This window comes from Oryzias melastigma, linkage group LG18 (assembly GCF_002922805.2).
Source record: "Oryzias melastigma strain HK-1 linkage group LG18, ASM292280v2, whole genome shotgun sequence".
In the NCBI taxonomy this organism is placed as follows: domain Eukaryota; kingdom Metazoa; phylum Chordata; class Actinopteri; order Beloniformes; family Adrianichthyidae; genus Oryzias; species Oryzias melastigma.
The window spans coordinates 20749131-20767337 of NC_050529.1; the positions used below are offsets into that span (position 1 = coordinate 20749131).

The window sequence follows — 18207 nt, forward strand, 5'->3', positions numbered from 1 at the left end:
GAGGAAACTTGAGAGTTTAACGGAATAGAAAAGACAAATGTTAGCTTCAAGTAATGGGAGGGAATTCCAGAGTTAAACTTCATAAATGGGAAATATTATTTAAAACAAAAAAACAACCAAAACTATCCACTAAGAAGTAGAAAAAGCAGCTCTAACAAAGAACTAAGGATTGACTATACGTGACATTTACGTCACACCGCACTGATACCATAACGAGTGAGTATTTTTGAGGTTTTTAGCCATCAAGGGTTCAACTGTTTTTACATGAGATGGATTTTGAATGAATAAATAATCACTGGCTCCACTTTCCTTTAAATCAAAAGTTTTTGATTTTTTTTTGGTTGTCTATTAGTTTATAATTAGTAATGATCAAGTTATAATCAACCATAGACATAGGGGTGGGTTTATATGAGCGCACTTCCTTCCACTTCCTATCAAGCAATTAGATAAACTATAATTTCACATTTAATGGTTTAAATGTGTCATGTTTTGTCTGTATGGTTAATTTAGGATGAATAATGTCATCATTTACACATTTATGTGGATCAAAATATATGGATCTTCTTTTACTTTTTTATTTTTATTTTTTTCCAATCTAATCTTGATTAATCATCCAAAATGTAATATATTTACGTAATCATAAACTTCTCTTTTGTTCGTATTTTTTGCTTTGAATGCTTGACATCAACCAATTCCAGTTCTATCCATTCTCCTCTTGTCAACATTCATCATCTTATAGGAGGAAAGTCCACATGATTTCAGAGTAAACTGTTAGGAAATGCTGGGTTTTCAAATCTGGTTTAAAATGGAAACTTGAAATATTAAATTATATTTAATTAAATTGCAAAGCATAATAAAACAATTCAGTTAATCTTTTTATATTTTCTGTGCTCACTTGTGCACAAATGCATGGCAAATGTGGTTTTCTGTTTGTAGTTTTTATAAATCAGACAAAAATGATCCTAAAGGAGCTAAAATGTAAAAATTTTTAAGGAGATTATGAAAAAATCATTAAATCGAACGATTAAAATATCAAAATAAAAAAACAAAAACTGATAAAATAAAGGCAAAACTGGGTTTTTATATCACAAAGTAATCACATTTTCTCTTTAGTTTTAGGAAAAAATATGTTTTAGGAAACAAAATAGATTTATCAACTATTTCAAGCTAATCATTAAGATTAACCAAATTATATTTTATTGTTTTATTTTTTATATCTATCATCCTGAAGTTCAATTTTTCAGTTTTATTGACAATAGTGGGAATAATCTGGAGTTCTCAACTTTCTCTTCCATAGCTGAATGGAATCATGCATTAGAGGAAATAAAGATTATTTCATGATCTTGAACAGTTTGTGCATGAGGGTTTTTGGGGGGAGACTACAAAAATCAAACCATGGAGCCATGAAGAAGTCTGACTTTTGTCTGCAGTCATTGTCTAAACTTAGCCACCAACACAACAACAGAGCAGAAGTGAGTCTGTAGGAGAGAGCGAGGGCTGGGATTGAGGACGGAAAGAAGTTTTGTATGGCAGGCTGCGCTTATTAATAGCTGTGACAGCTGCGTGGAAGGCAGAAAAGAGGGTGGAAAAAGAGGGGGAGGCAGAACGAGGTCTCAAGTAAAGGATAAGGATGCTGGGAGTCGGTGGGCTGCAGAGACAGTTCAGGGGAGAGTTTTATCAAGTCCGCTCGACAGGAGGAATCCTGACAGACAAGACGTTGGGTTAAATCAAACACTTTCTATGTTCCTCAAACGTGGTTGATGTTTGAACGTTCTGCTCATCTTCTGATCCAAACAAGGACTTCAGGTTGAGCTGTAGGTCTGCACAGTAGAGTCATCTGATGGCTTCATCTTTGCCTCATCAGTCTATCTGACTTTGAGGAAAGCACAGAACCTGCTTTGATCAGTGAGTGCTTTCAGCTGTTGAAGTACTGTATTTTTTTAGAGCATTTTTGTACTTCCAAGCGATTTGTGGTCGCTCCTGTCGCAGCGGTCGCACAATCATTCCCGTCGCTCAGAATATGACTCCTGCTGGTGACGTCACCCGCAACTGGAATTTTACGCAATCGCATGCAAATCGTGTCATTTAACCTGAAAGTATTTTAGTGATTGGAGTACGTGGAGGTCACTATCCCAAAAAATGTCAGAAGATGATGAAAACATAACTGAAAAAGTTACTGAAAATGCAAAACTTCACACACAAACACAGAGAGAAATACTGAAAGTGGAAAACCAGATAGAAGATAAAGTTACTGTAAAGATACGTCTCATATCTTGTAGCATCAGAGAATCTAATTCACCTTTGATTTTTCATTTTTGACTGTTTCTCGTTAGTGGACGAACACACCACTTCCTCCTCTGCCATGTAGATTCAACAAGTGTACGAGAACGATGTCACTGAAGAAAAAGCTTGAAAAGTATAAACACTAGACGTGTAATGGATCACAAAACTCACGGTTCGGATTGTTTTCAGATCAGTAAAAAGTGAAAAAAAACAACAGCAAAAACAAGATAAAAGCCTGAAATATTTTTTTGGAAAATCTTCAAAACAAATGTTTAATGTTTGCTCATTGAGGCATTTTTATTAAAACAAAAAATCTTTAAACTTTGAACACAAACAAAATGCTAAAACATGAAGTTTCTGATGACATTTACATGTGTTCAGACTAAATCTACAAAAACTGAGAGAAAAGAATGTTTAAAGAAATCTATTTGGAGTACCCCTTAAAATTAAATTATATATAAATCAGTTAAAATTAAACTTAAATATTTTTGGTTTTAACTGCTTTATTGAAACTAACTCTGGGAACATTTAAATATTTAAAATACTTGTTTTCCCTAAAAGATGGCGCTGCTGTGCTCGCTTTATGATCCCTTTTGCTTGCCATTAAAACCTTTGTTTCAATCAATGGAAATGTAGAACCAAGTCAAAAATGTTAAAACTCAAGCTCGGTGTTCCAACTAAAAAAAAAAAAATTTACTGATTAGATGTCTTTGATAGGGTCAGACATACAAATATCTGTCCATAAATGGGCTTTTATACAGAGTAATAATCAGTAATTGAAATAATGAGTGAAACATGAACAGAATGATGTTAAAAACGAACAAGGACTGATTAGAAACACAAACACTGAAGAAGAAAACCCAAGAACACAAACACTCCCGAGCTTTGTTTGGTCATGGACTTTCAGATTGACCTGCACCTTTCACAAACAAATCAGGGGAAAAGGAACTCAATTCCAAAAAACTACATTTCATTGACTCAAAACTTAAGGCTTACTACAACTCAACAGAAAAGAAAATAGAAGACGTCAGGAGACGGCCATCAGCCACAGAAGATCTGTTTTATGTTGGAGCTTCAACTGTTCAGTGTCAGCTCCAGCAGATGTTTACTTCCACTTCTGGTTTAGAGAACAGAAGCAGATGAAGTAAATAACCAGGAGGAGAGGCTCACATCCAAATGGCTTCTTCTGGGACATTAGTCCCACTGGGTTTTGATTTAACCCAGGAAGCTCTATGATTCCAGTTTAGCAGGAAACTTCAAGTTTAGATTTTTCTAATTCTGTATCACTAGGTTTGATGCAAACCAAGGAAGAGAGAAGTACACTCACCGACCACGTCATTAGGTCCACTTTGCTAGTTCCAGGTTGGACCCCATTTCCCTTCAGAACTGCCTTAATTCTTGGTGTCATAGATTCAACGAGGTACTGAAAACATTCCTTAGAGAGGTTGGTCCACAGTGACATGACAGCATCACACTATTACTGCAGATGTGTCGACTGAACATCCATGATGCCGATCTCCTGATCCATCACATCCCAAAGGTTCTAATAGGTTCTGGTGAGTGTGGACGTCATTAGAGTCTCCATGTTCTAGAAAACAGTCTGAGATGATTCCAGCTTTATGACTTCCTGCTGGAAGTAGCATCAGAAGATGGTACTCTGTGGTCATAAAGGGATGGACATGGCCAGAACAATACTCAGGTAGACTGTAGGGTTGGAACTATGATCACTTGGTACTAAAGGGTCCAAAGAAAATATCCCCCACACCATGACACCACCACCACCAGCCTGAACAAGGCAGAATGATCCATGCTTTCATGTCAAATTCTGATTGTACCATCTGAATGTAGCAGCAGAAATGGATTCTCATCAGACCAGACAATGTTTTTCCATTGTAGCCTCAGTTTCCTGTTCTTAGCTGACAGCAGTGATACCCGGTGTGTTCTTCTGCTGCTGTCGTCCATCTACCTCAAGGTTGTTGTTCAGAGATGTTCTTCTACAAACCTCAGCTGTAACCAGTGGTTATTTGAGTTCCTGTTCCCAGCTGGAACCAGTCTGGTCATTCTCCACCATCAACAGAACTGCTGCTCACTGGATGTTTTCTCTTTTCCTGACCATTCTCTGTAAACTCCCAGTACACCAACAACCACACAATGTTCAAAGTCACTTCAATCACCTTTCCTCTCCATTCTGATGCTCGATTTGTACTTGAACATTTCTACATGCACACTGAGATGCTGCCATGTGATTGGATGATAATAAAGTTTGCACTAACAGCAGTTGGACAGGTGTGTCTCATAAAGTGGCCGTCAGTGTAGGGCGGAAGGTGGAAACAGTGGGTTGAACCTTCAGTGAACCGGTGCACGATTTTCCACCCCATGTCATTGGAGCTTCCTCAGATACAAGCATATATTAAAACATCTTTATATAGGTTAAGTCTATATGTATACAAATGTATTCCTCCGCTTTCCTTATGAGGGAACAGACAAGATTAGTCATGGAAAATCTGTCTGCCTGATTGGGAACAGCTGAACAATGGCACCTTCTTTAAAATAGTCAGTGGGCTGTAGTGTCACCTTACTGATGCTATGGAAAAGAACTGGATGCTTTGAATGACCGAGAACTTTCTGTGATTTTATCTTTGACAGTAACAGATCATTAAATACAGCAGAATTGAGAAAAACCGAGTAAATAACTAGAGTAATGCCAAACGCAGAATGGCTACACCTCAAGGATTATTGGTGAAACTCAGAGAGAAACCACTAAAAACTAGAGTCATTTCAGAGTTTTTCTCTTCAGGTTTTGTTCTTCATTAGCACTAAACCTAACTGTTCATGTTTGCAGAGTTCTGCCTTTTGTTTTTGAGTTCTGGTGAATGCTACATTTCCTAACATTCCCATATTTTATGAGGGAATGAGTAAAAACATAATATCAGAAATAGAAAAGAAGATTCCACCAATTCCTATAAATTTAGTTGGTGATAACTTTATCGTAGTGTTCTTCTTAGCGAAGGGTTTCTTTACACTCCTTTAGGATGTGTTTGAGGAGCACCAAAGATGAGCTCAAATTCTTTCCAGCAGAGCAGATTTATCTGACTCTCTTTATAGAATTTGGTCATTTAGATCTGAAATAACAGATTTACAGGTAATGTAAGGACGTAAAATATCAAACTGGGTTCTAAGGACTGTGGAAACACCAACATCCTGGTCTTTTACCTGTGCTTGTCACAAATGCACCAGTCAGAAACCAGAATTTTGACTATTATCCATACGTTTGATCGCAATTATTTTGACATGCACAGAACTATGTAAAATACCAGAAACTACCAAAGAAGAAGTGATCTCTGTTGTAAACGAACAAAGCTGTAGCATAGAGCGAAGACGATCTTATAAGGGTGCTTTTTAACTGCCACAATAAAAGTGTCAATATTTGCAAACAGTTTGTGCATTTCTGAGAAGCAGAACCTTTGCTTAAAGGGGCCATACAATGAAAAACCAGCTTCTTGAGCTTTTAGGTGTATTTTACCGTTCATTCCTCTCTATAAAGAACCCCTAAGTGGTATTTTGATCCGTTCATGCATTTAAGAGTAATCCTCTAAAAACCTGCACTGTCTGCAGAAGCCCCTCCCACACCAACGAAAACGAGCGGGTTCTCACCATCTGACATCACAGAGTGAGACCGCCCCTTTCAGGAAGAGTCTGAAAGCGGCTCTTCTAAATGTTAAAGGCAGATATAAGGTATGTGCATCCAACTTTGGAAAATACTAGATTCATCAAAAGGGCGGCACCCACACGCAGCGGTAGGCGGAGCTTCAGGAATCAAGTCGTTTTACTTCCTGGTAGGAAAAAAATCACGAAAAATAAATGATATTTCATAAATAATTTGTTTTTTAGTGTTCCAAAGGTAATTCAGTATATGATCATTTATATGGATATAGTTCACTCTGAAAGGCTTAACAAATTGCTGTTGAAGAAAAGAAGTTGAACAGTTATGACTTCGTATAAAGAAGTTTTCTTGCTTTTCTTTTTCAGCGAATGCCGCCGGGCGATGTATTTGTTTTCAGTTTTTGTTAATGTAATTTGTTATGTCGAAACTTGTGTTTAAGTTATTTTTTTGTGCTAGTTTGATGGTGACTTTGTGACATCGTGAACTAAGAAGAGGGAAGTCATCAGTTGCAACAAACTGTGGTCCAGTCTCTTCACCGGATCAACAATCCCCATCACCCACCTATCTCCATCGGGAGTAAATTCTGATCCGAATGAGTCTGATCGGATCAGAGGGTTCTGACTGACGTATTTACATGATAAATTTTTATTCAGATCAGCTGCTGACATGCAGACTGTCAGGCTCATATGGAGAGGAGACATGGGATAAGTAGTGATTCCAGAATCTCATCTCAAGATCCAACTATTCCAGAGAATATGATGCACCACTGCTTTCCTCAGAACATCTCATCATCTCAGCATCAGTTTTCTCTTTATCTGTCAGTTTACAGAGGTCATGTGATCACTAGGACCATTTAAAGCCAGTTCTCCAGGTCCTCTCTGCCATTCTCACTGGACATGAAGCTCCAGCCAGTGATAGATATTGGCTGCATGCATTGATCATTGTTGCACAGACAACCATCTGTAGCACTGAATACTAAGAAAACCCAGAAACAACTCGGGACAAGGCGGGTCAATACTGCAGGTCTAACAAGGAATGAGACGGAGGGAGTAAATCTTTGCCTTCCTAAAGGGAGCAGTGAAGTCAGTCCTGCAGGTATTGACCTGAGGAAGAGTCTGTAAACCAAGCAGGGAGTGGGAAGTTTGTTTAACTTGTAGTTTCACATTGTGGGTTCTGTCGTCCGAACAGGAGAAAGCAGCAGAGGTGGACAGAGAGTCAAAGAACATGAAGGTTCTGGGCTGACGGTGTGGGAACCAAAGACATGAAATGATTGATTACCAGGGACATTCACAGTAGCTTGGATGAAGACGGCGAGATTCATAATAGTTAGAGGGAGTAACCGATGAGGCAAAGACGTGGTCATGGACGTAGCAGAATCAGAAATATGGACTGAATTCAAAGACTGTTGGAAAAACTGAACAAGCTGTTACAAATTACCAACAAGAAATGAATGTGGAGGAGTTCATATAGTTCTTAGGAATCATTGGAAAAAGGGTCTTCATAAAAAAATGAACCCGTCTTCCTTTAACCCTTTAATACCCAGAGCTGTAACTCCAGTGTTTACATTCTTTCCACTCCATGACTCTTCTACCGTTATTCCAGCAGATTCTGAAGCAGAGAAAACCACTGACATGCAGCACTCTGCAACAGTGAAGTGTTTACACCAAATGGTTGAAGAGTTACAGTATGTCAAAGAGTGTGTTATATTTAGATGTCGCCAGCGACATCTTTGGTATTAATGGTTTATTGTGTCACGTTTATTGTGATTAATTAATTACAAACATATTTACACATTATTTTTTTAACAGCATTAATCTCATTTTTAATGTCTAACAATTGCTGTGTTCTCAAATATAAAAACGTTTTATTTGAAATCAGCTGAAAACACCTCTTACATCTTGGTGTCTGTGTACTGCTGTGTACGTGGCACGCACAGTGTTGCAGCTGTGACGTCGTCAAAGTGTAGATTTATTTATTGGGGTAGGAAGGGGGCTGAGGAATAAGGTTTGTCAACATGTATATTATGAATTAAATTTTGTAGTCAATATTTTTGGATTGCTAAGGCATGGGTTTTCTACTGTTTTTATGTGCTAAATTAGAAACAGATTTTTTTTTTTTTTTTTTATTTTTTTGAGACTAAAAAAAACTCCTAAGTAAAGGTTGTAAGTCTGTTATAATATTCTTCATAAAGTCAGTTTTTTAGTTGTAATTTCATCTTTAACTGCACTACAATGTCTTGATTTTAAATAAAAATATCTCAAAACGAGTTTTTTACAGCAAACAGGTTAAAAATAATCGAGGTCAAAAAACGATTAATTAGATTTATTAATTACAAATTAATTAATTGCATGACAGCACTAATATTGACCAGTATTTTTCTCCTTGCACTAAATGGATTCAAACACACCTAAATCCATTTATTTATTTAATTATGCAATCGTATTAAAATCTTAAGAACAGATAATGAACTTACTTTTTGCAAGAAGTGTAAAATCAGTGTAAAAGGAGTAGAAAACTAGGAAAATGTGTGTATTGTCTTCAGTTAAAAACAAAAAACAAAAGCTTAACTTTCGGACCATCGTATAAAATTCTTCTTGGAACTTCATAGCCTTGCCACTGTTTGGAAATACTACTGAGATTTATTCCAAAAACTGGTAAAAAAGTTCAGTGCTAAGAAATGTTTATCTAATATTTAAACACTCACATTGTGTTTGTGGTTTACTGATGTTATAACTGAAACGGCACTAAAACTGACTTGTAGTCACAGCAAACGTGTTGACTTTCAATATGTTGCACTAAGCTAATCCCAATAACATTTTTATGTGACACTGGAAACTCAAGAGGGACGAGCAAACGTGCATCAGGGCATCCAAAAACAACAACGTTTGACTTTGAAAAAGGTGAACAGAGGCTTTTACAGAAGTGTAGAAATGAAACTCGAAGAGGAAAAACATGGAGACTCTGAGTGAGACCTGCGTCTCAACGTTAGCGTGGAGAAACTGTGTCACTTCTCAAATTAGAACGAGGAATTTGTGTACGAGATTCACAGGAGGATTGGTTTCACTGTGTGCGAGCGTCGAATCGGTGTCTGGGAAATACATTTGAAAACGAAGATCCGGCCGCAAACAGCAGAGTCAGCAGACTGGAAGTGAGTCACGGTGATGTGTGGACTTCAGATGTGTTGGAATCCAGGCAGAACCAGCACGGTCTGGTAATGTCTAAATTTAAATACAATGTTCAATCGCTAGGAAACAACAAAAGAAGCCGCGTCAGAATCCTCAGTTAAAAGGCTCCAGTGACCTGATTTGATTAGAACGTGGATCTTCTCTGCATGGAGACAGAGGAAGAGCAGCAGAGGAGTCAGCTCTGACTGCACCACAAACATGCAGATGATTAAAGTAGAACACAGGAACAGACACTTACACCAGCATGGTGTAAAATACTGACAAACTTTATTTAAAACCACAACATGGACAAAAATAAACCCTTATGACAACAAGGGTCAGGTTACAATTATTAGTTCAAAGGTGACAGTGATTATTATCACTATTTTATCATTCATTATGAAGATTGATGGATGTCATTTGAGTCTATCCGACTCAGTAAGACAGAACTGCTGCTCAATTCACAAACATTTAGGGATTAGATTTCACTTTAAAAGCTCAGTTGATCACAATATTCCCATTGAAACTCAATGTTATCTACAAATTTATTAGCCTGTTTATTCGTTGAGTCTCCTCTAACATATTTTTATTGTAAACTTTATCAACCTGAGCACAAAATGAACATATTTTTGAATGATTAAACGAGTACCCAAACTACTGACTCCACTTTGATTTTTAAGAAGACAATGTGATTCAATTTGTGAAATAATATTAAGGTTGCACAATATCAGGAAAACTTATAATGAGCGATATTAGTAATAGAGATGCTACAAACGACTATTTTAGAAGTTGACTAATCACCAATTATTTTTTACAATTAGTCGACTAATCTGGACATGAGCAACCTGGAAATAAGCTCAGATCATTAGCTTTAAGCTAACTAAAAACTAGATATATAGCATTACCTGCGATAATGCTAGTGTTAAAGCTGTAGGCTGAATTTGGTCGCTGAAGATGCTGAAATTGATAGCTAAAAACGCTGAAGTTAATAACTGAAAACGTGGAAGCTGATAACCAGCTAAAATATTAGCTAAAAGCCAAATTAGCCCCAAAAATGAAAAAAGCCAAAGTTAACCAAAACAGCTAGCATGAAGCTAAAATATTAGCTAAACTCTAAAATAGCCTTTACATCCAGTTTGCACATGGCCCAATTAGTCGACTAATCGGAAAACATAATCGGTGATTAGTCGACTATTAAAATAATCGTTTGTGGCAGCACTACCCGCAGCATGCCCGTAGAAAAAATATGCATGAACATTTTGACTCCACAGGATCACCAAGCGTCTATAACTTTGATATCTGCTGCAGGACACCTCCAACACAACACAAATTTGTCAATTTTTCGCCCCCAGACACCTTGTGTCCACCCCTAAGGGCAGTTGTGACTAAGACATTACATATGGAGGATCTGCTCCTTTACGAGTTGAAGCCCGGTTGTCATTAATTTCTTTAATCCAAAAGTCCTCCTGGGAAAAGCCATCTGCCCTGGAGGAAGTGTGCTCCAGGAAACCTGCTTTCCTTCATCTCTCAACCTGAACACTGAAATCAATTATAACCACTTTACTTCAGAAAAACATCTTTCATTTGGGTTTGTTAAATGAAAAGCCTTTGACTGAGGCCGATGCAAATGTTTTTACTGAACTAGTTTGTCTGGTCAAAGGAAAGAGCTGCAGAATGGAATTATAAGGTTTTAACTCAGTGAAAACACCGTAGGACCAGCCTGAGAGGAAGGACGCATGCTGAAGCTGTTTCAGCATATCGTGAATACATGAAGTGGTCAGAGGGGTGTGATCTGGAATGCAGGAGACCGTGGAGGACCACCTGGAGGACTGATCCACTGCAGGGTCTTTCACAAGCACAGTTCATCAGGATTCACTCCTCACTCTGCAGACAGACCAGGTTTACTCCGTCAATGCTTCTGTTACACAATTTGGCCATGTTATCCTCTTAGTGCACAGGTGGAAGCTGTCAGTCTGCATTTTATGGTCTATTTTCTATTTTGCAAAAGCTAGCTCCATGTTGTGGGGGTCATCTTTAAGTGGTATGGAGAAAATAACTATTCAGAAGGTTTTAAAATGTGTACAGCTTTGCAAATACTGCAAGACTGAACCAAATACTCCAGATTCACGTGGAGGATATTTCCAACACTCCAATGACCCTTGACTGGACTCTGACCAACTCTACTCGATGCTCCTGATTGATCTCTGCCTGTCTGACTCAGATTGAGCTTTGTAAACTCTTAGCTGTGCTTAGTTCTGGTCTGAACTAATAAACCTGCAGCACGTGGAACCAGCTGTCTGCCTGTTTGTGACACATTAGTACAGTTAAAATGATTCAATAGTTCTGAAGATCCTAAAGTTTCCAACTTTTCTTATATGACTGATAAGTTTATAAGAGCATGGTTTTTGATTGGCAGGTGGGCGGCCCTAACATTAAAGTTTGTCCGTCTTTATTACCGTCTAATTGCCGTTTTGTTATTACGGTGGGCGGAGCTAACGCCAGTTCCACTTCAGGTTTCTTTTTGCTGAGTCCAAAGGGCCAGAGAGTATTGGTCTAGCTCTGTACGTCTATGAAAACTCGATCTGGAATGTCCACATCCATGATTACAAACAGTATTTATGTCTGAATCGGCTCTGGTCAGATGGAGGTGGCTGCCCACATGTCTCTGCTGGCTCCAACTCTGATTCCAGGAACAGGTCGGGTTACACGGCTTTCCTTCCCGGAGACATTTAGAAACTGACTGAGCAAAAACTGTGCGCTTGGGTGAACTGCTGAGCCGTAGGCATGCTAAGGCACGTCCTAAATTTAACCCGGGTCACTGTTTTCAAAACCAGACTAAAGCGAGAAGTCGATGCTTTGTCTCGAACACTCACACACTTTTTTCTGAACCACACCTTCCACCCTGGTGTGCTCGGCCAAAAATAAATAGTAAGGCAATATGTAGCAGATGAGCTGCTCCCACATACGTCCAGTTCCCAGAAGCCCCTGCTTTGTGACAGACAGCCTGGCAGCAGGGGATTCGCTACAGGTTTCATTCAGGAGTTTGGCCTTCGATGTTAAATCCAGCTTTACGTGTAAAGAGATCATGTGAGGGCTTGGATAGACATGCCATCGGAGGCTGCTCCAGAACCACAGTTCACCCAAACAGATGGAGCTGCGGTCCATCCATCCAGACCTGCACAAGTCCGACAGATGCATTCTGCAAAGAAAACTGCATATTATAAAACAGCTGCATTAATTCATTAACTGAGAGAGATGCTGAGCGCCATCGATTTCTCAGAAAGCCGACAGCTCAGCTGTTTGCAGCTCCAGCAGCATTCAGCCTAGAGCAGAAGATCCCAGCAGCACATCTGAGGGTGTAAATAATACATGAAGCGCTTCTCCACCTGGCACCAAAACGCCGTGCGTCTGTGAGACGCTACAGCTGTTTCGTGAAGGCGAGCGCTGTCAGACAGCACAGGCATGATGCTGGGAAAACGCCGCATGCATCAGGGTTGTGCCCCAAATACAGAACCTACGCTGACATCAGCCAGCAAAGCAGCTTCACCTACGACAGACAGCGCTCTTCAGAGATGATGTAATGACATTAACTCACCAGTGCACAATGTCCTGCTCCGTAAATGATGTTCTTGTGATATAAAGTGGAGAGCCTTGGACATAACTAACATGTGTAGACCTGCATGTTATTCTGGGTTACTATAGGTGGATACAGGTTGTAAAATATGGGCCAATCTGGACATGGCACAGGATGCTCTTAAGACCGTAGACAACCCTGTGAGCCAACAAAGAAAAAACGTTTTTGCGCCTTTTTTTCTACAGGTATGCTGCAGGCGACCGGTTAAACAACACATTCTCACTTCCATCTCGTCACATATTGATGTTCGGTTGAGGCTCCATATCGGGTCAAAAATGGGTGACATCACCCATTGAAAATAACTTAATTCAAGATCCAACCAAACAAAAAGTCAGAAACTGTCAGTAAGCAGTGACTGGTCCGAGTCGACATTTTCCACAGGTTGTTGTAAGGCCACGCCCCTTCCACTTGAAAGAGTGCAATCAAACGTTTCAAATGTTCAACGTGGGACCAGCTGTTTGTATTGAGGCATTTTATTGGTCAGTTTGTAATTTGCAATAAAAAAATGCATGAAATCAAATTAGGATTATCAAGAACATGTTAAAAAGTTAATAAAACAAGAATGATTATTCTGACAAATAGAATGAAGGAATAATAAGTGTTTGTTTCTCCATAGAAGTTCTTTGGAGTAATTCCTATTTGAAACGCCAGGAGAGGGAAGGGTCACTCAGTCCAGTTTTCATATACAGTCATACTGTCCTTTATTTTGCACAAAATAAGGTAAGCGTAAAATACACACTAAAGCTGCCACAAACGGTTATTTTAATAGTCAACTAATTGATTGTTTTTTCCGATTAGTCGACTAATCAGGTCGTGATGTAAAGCACACGTTTTAACCATCATTCACTTAAAACCAACTAAAAACTAGATATATAGCATAATCTAGTGTGAATGCTGTAAGCTGAATTTGGCCGCTGAAGATGCTCGTGCTGAAAGCTAAAGAGGCTGAAATTGGTAGCTAAACGCTGAAACAGATAACTAAAAACACTGAAGCTGATAGGCAGCTAAAATATTAGATGCCAAAGTAGCCTAAAAATTGAAAGAAAGACGAAGTTAGCCAAAATAGCTAGCATGCAGCTGAAATGGTAGCAAAACTCCAAATTAGCCTAAAAAAACGAAAAAACCTAAAGTAGCCAAAACAGCTAGCATGTTACTGAAATATTAGCTAAACTCCAAAATAGCCTAAAAAACCGTGATAAATGCCAAAATAGTCCAAAAAGTTAGAGTAGTACCATTAGAACTTTCCACTTTTGTACACTCTGATGCTATATAATATAAAGTAACGACTAATCGACAACTAAATTAGTCATTGACTATTTTAATAGTCGATTAGTCGTGGCAGCCTTATTGCACAAAATTTAAAGCGGATTTATTATTGTGATTGAAGCATTAAGAGAAACTGATGTCAATGCAGAGAAATAAGCAACTACAGATAAGCCGATGTGAAAAATGATGACTGATAAAAACGAACGTATCCAAACCAGAACAGTTTGTACACCTTCTGTGTCTCCTCAGATGCTGTTTCTGCAGAATCACTCTGAGTGCAACAGCCTCAGTCTAATCTCAACAAACAGGCTGAGATCTTCAGGATCTCACTTTTATTGATTCTTCTCAGCAGCTCGACCATCAGGAGGATTCCAGTCAGTGTAGTCGCTGTTCCCACAGAACCAGAACACTGGCTAACCTTAACCTTTGAACAAAGCAGGGAGGAGAGGGTATTGTGTTAGTCTGACGGTGTGGATGGCAGCATGCCCACGAGGGTTTCTGTAACAGCTGGCCAACAATGTGTGGACAGAAATTGATTGAATGTGGAGAAAGAAACCAGAAAGTTAGAGAGTAGAGTCAGTTTTGATGCATTGTGACATTCTGAGTCACCAGCAGCAGAAACATCCAATGTTTGAAGCAGTACTGAAGTACTATCAAATACGTACATCATATTGGTCTAGTGTCTTGTAGTGAATAGAAACATTTATTTTAAAAAAAAGCCGATCTGGGATGCATCGATAATCGTTCCATAACTGAATCATTGCCTCCTTAAATGTAATCAAATCGTGAGGTGCCTCAACATTCCCGCCTCTAGTTTATGGACGGTCTGGGTTCAAAAGTCTTTTAAATCAGTTTTCAGGCTCTACGTACAAAACGTGACGAATCAAAAGCTATACTGAGCTTTGATGAATCATTTGATTGTGTGGTTCTTTTTTAACAGACAAAAGTGTCAACACATGGAAAAGCAATCATAATGGAGAACTTAATAATTGCTGTTTTTGTCTAGCTGGAATTTGATGATGCTAAATTCGCCAGATTTGCAGTGCTTAGCATTTTTCACCAAACTCTACAACTGTGAGTTCATGCGCTAGTATTGGGTAGAGACAGAACACTAATACAAGAACCCCTTGAACACACCTGGTGAGTACGTAGTGTGGGAGTTATAGTATTTCCTACAACTCTGAAAACTTTTGGGTTAAGGTTATAGTAAGTTTGTTTTCTGCTTCTGGTCGATGTTGTCAGCCACCATCTTGTCTGCAGCCAGGTCCTTCTCAAACGATCAGGTGTGCTCAAAGGCTTGACAAAACAACAGATCTGATACAAAACACTTTTCATCCAGTTATCCTCCTGCACAGACGATGATCCCCTCTTCATTCTACACCAAGTGTCAAAGTCAAGGCCCGGGGGCCGAATCCGGCCCTCCAGATCATTTTATTTTATTGTTATTAATGACCCGATGTTATCTTGCACTAATTTCTAACTTTTATAATTTTGACAAAATATATTTTTATGGAGAGTAAAATATTGAAAGTTATTTAAGGTTTAAGTTGATTTATTCTGGAATAATATTCCTGCCTTTTTATTATTCATAATTATGTTAAAAAGTTACGGTTTTAAAGTTTAAAAAATTGGCATTCTGCTAGATTTTTGGGCTATTTAATAAGATTTTTTAGGCTATTTTGGAGTTTAGCTAATATTTCAGCGACATGCTAGCTGTTTTGGCTAATTCAGGCTTTTTTTAAAAAGCTTTTTAGGCTGTTTTGGAGTTAAGCTATTATTTACAGGTCGCAGGCAAACAGGAAAAACATTTATTGAACACTCTAAAACTACATTTTTAAAACTTCAATAATGTAACTTTTTTACATAATTATGAACTAGATATATAGCATTAGCTGAGATAATGCTAGTGTGAATGCTGTAATCTGAATTTGGCCACAGAAGATGCTGAAATTGATAGCTGAAAATGTTGAAGCTGATAGCTAGCTAAAATTTTAGCTAAATGCCAAATTAGCCCCAAAAAAGAAAAAAAATAGACTTAGGTTAGCCAAAACAGCTAGCATGTAGCTGATAAAATAGCTACACTTCAAAATAGCCTAAAAAACTGAGAAAAAGCTTAAGCTAACCAAAACAGCTAGCATGTAAATATTAGCCTAACTCCAAAACAATTTCTTTCTTTTTTTTTTTTAACAAATTAGCTATATTTTCATTAAGCTAATATTTTAGCTGGCTATCAGCTTCAGTATTTTTAGCTATCAATTTCAGCATCTTCAGCTATCAGCACTAGCATCTTCAGTGGCCAAATTCAGCTTTTAATGATTACAAAATGTAGTTTTCGTGTGTTCAATAAGGTGAGTTCTGGATTCTGGCCCCTTGTGCGATTGAGTTTGACACCACTGCTCTACACAATTCAACTCCAAACTCATCTGCAGTGAAGCTGCAGAACATAAGCTCCCCAGTGGAATACGGCTGCAAATCCAACTTCTAACATCACACCAGCAGCATCCTTTCACTTCATCCCGCTGAGTACTGCAGACTGCTCGCTGCCAAGATACATGCTCTGTTATTACTCACTGATTCGATGAATTAGAGCCGCAGAGAGCAGAGGAGCGGCAGCAGAGAGGGAAGGATTTACTTTGTCTTTAACCACACAAACAAACCACCACCATGTTTTCCGGAGCTCGTCGGTGCTTCTGTGCAGCTCTCCGCCGCATGTGGTACACAACTAATTATTCCAGAGGACATCTGCTCCAGCAGCACACACATAGGTGTGTCGGAGTACCCAGAGGAGGAAGCTGCTCACCAAATCTGCTTCTGCTGGTAATCCACGGCAAAGCATGACGAACGCGTGGAAATGCAGAATCTCTTAGAGCTGAGACACAGCTGAGAGACCATTCCCTAGCAGCTTGAAACGTTTTGACCCGGGACAACAACAACAACAACAAACTGTCTTCTCCATCTAACAGGTTTACATGTTTCCTTCAGGACAGACCAGCTTTACAGGATCTCATCCAGCAAGTCAGAGTTACACTTTCTGTTATGAATGCCAACTCAGCATACTTGAGTCCACTTAAAATAATTTTTAAAAAAGTGAGTACGGCCATTACTAATGACTGTGGCTTGAGTTCATTGTGGACATCTGCAGCTGTTTCTTGTGTTTTCACATGTTCTTGTAGAATTTTCTCAAGATGGAGGACATACATAAAGAAAATTAAGCTTAAAATTGCAATTTTGATTATTTCTTTATGCAAATCGAGAATCAGGAGCAGAGGAAAACCTCCTGTTTGAAAAAGATTTGTGTACTCTAAGCTCCCTGCCTCACTCTATTCTGATGCATCCACTTGTAGACAAATAGATCCATGAACGTCTTTGAGCTGGAATCTGGATCTAAACTGTACAGCTGGATAGCTCCAATAATGCTTTTGTTGCACCAGTAGTACTATTAGGTTGAGGTTGTAACCGGCTGTAGAAACTATGTCCTAGAAAATGAAACAGGTTTTTTGATTTTGGCTAAAACAGCAAAATCATTGATTGATTGATTGATTTGAAGCATACATTGTGAAAAATACAGGACAAAACACACACGTTTGTTGAACTCATCATCCAAACATCACTGGGAATGATTGACAATAGATCAAAATTCAAGAATCTGGCCAATATGGAGAAAAATAATAGCCGGAAGTCCCTCCCCCTGCTGGACCCGACCACAAAAAAACATCATGGCTCCCGAAATCATTGGGTCCTCGACCAGAACCCCCTGTTTTAAGCCTTTAATCATTTTCCCTTTGACATACTGTTACTGTCAGAAAAAAGCAGAATTTCTCCAGATTTTTCTCCAGAGGTAAACGGGTGTAGTTCTACAAATGTGAACATTTGTTAATATTGACTTGAAAGAAATAAAACGATTGTTGAATTTGAAGCTCATCTTATTACAATTACAATTACAGTTATTCATATTCAAAAACTGATCATTTTTGAAAGGGTTTCCTAAAGCTAAGGTAAATTTCTACTCACGCAACCGGCTAAAGTTGCAAAAATTCTGCTTCCAAGCTATAGATTGATAGTAAACCTTTTTAAACCTGAATTTTTATTTCATTATTTCCTAGAATTTTCTGACTAATATTCACTTTAATTTGTGCTATTTTGCATTATTTTGTTCACTGTTTTTATCCTCCAAAAAATAGTTTTCGTTATTGACC

At 38.5% G+C, this 18207-nt stretch overlaps 1 protein-coding gene across 2 annotated transcripts in view; it reads right to left on the bottom strand.

Annotated features, from left to right (window-relative positions):
* Positions 1-18207, bottom strand: part of ache (acetylcholinesterase) — a 42439-nt gene that overhangs the window by 21264 nt on the left and 2968 nt on the right. Inside the window, exon 2 of one of the 2 annotated variants that reach the window (XM_024288221.2) lies at positions 10880-10995. The exons of the other annotated variant lie outside the window; for it this stretch is intronic. The gene's annotated coding sequence lies outside the window, so the exon portion shown is untranslated. The remainder of the gene's footprint in view (positions 1-10879; positions 10996-18207) is intronic. 2 annotated transcript variants of the gene reach the window in all.